This window comes from Triticum dicoccoides, chromosome 2A (genome assembly GCF_002162155.2).
Source record: "Triticum dicoccoides isolate Atlit2015 ecotype Zavitan chromosome 2A, WEW_v2.0, whole genome shotgun sequence".
Taxonomy (NCBI): domain Eukaryota; kingdom Viridiplantae; phylum Streptophyta; class Magnoliopsida; order Poales; family Poaceae; genus Triticum; species Triticum dicoccoides.
Genome location: NC_041382.1, coordinates 165498057 through 165498632, shown reverse-complemented (window position 1 = coordinate 165498632; position 576 = coordinate 165498057).

Below are 576 nucleotides of genomic sequence, written 5' to 3'. Positions count from 1 at the left end.
CGGTGTCCTGCTAAAATGCGTAGACGTATACGTACGGTGATGCCCGTGCGCGGACACAGTTCACCCACTAGGCGCGCGCCGTGGATCTTTGTAGCCCCCGCCTCCGGGTTGACGACGGCCAGGTGTCGACGCGCCGCTGAAAATCTCACCCCGCTTCCCGCACTTGTCGCGTGGCGCCGCTCGCCGATGACGTGCGGGGCCCCGTGCGGAGCTGTCAGTGGGAGGAGTGTGCGGTGCGGCGTGGGGGCAAGGCAGCAGTCGGGGAGGAAAGCGCCATGGGTAGGGGCAGTGGGCAGGGGCTGGCCACCGCCGGTTTACTTTACTTTTTGGTGGCCGTGGAAGCAAGGAATCGCTTGTTTTCCGTTTGTTTGTTTTGTTCCCGCCCGTGCCGCGTTGGGCGCGACGGCGTCGTCGTATTGTCTCGTGCGACACGGACGGCCGGCTTCGACCTCCGCCTCCGCTCCGGATGGCACCATGGCGGGCGGGGACGGCTGGCCGTGAAACCTGAGCCGTGGTGCCGCTTTTTCCCGGGGGAGCGGTCGGGCGGTCAGTCAGGCAGCGCACGCGGGACAGCGG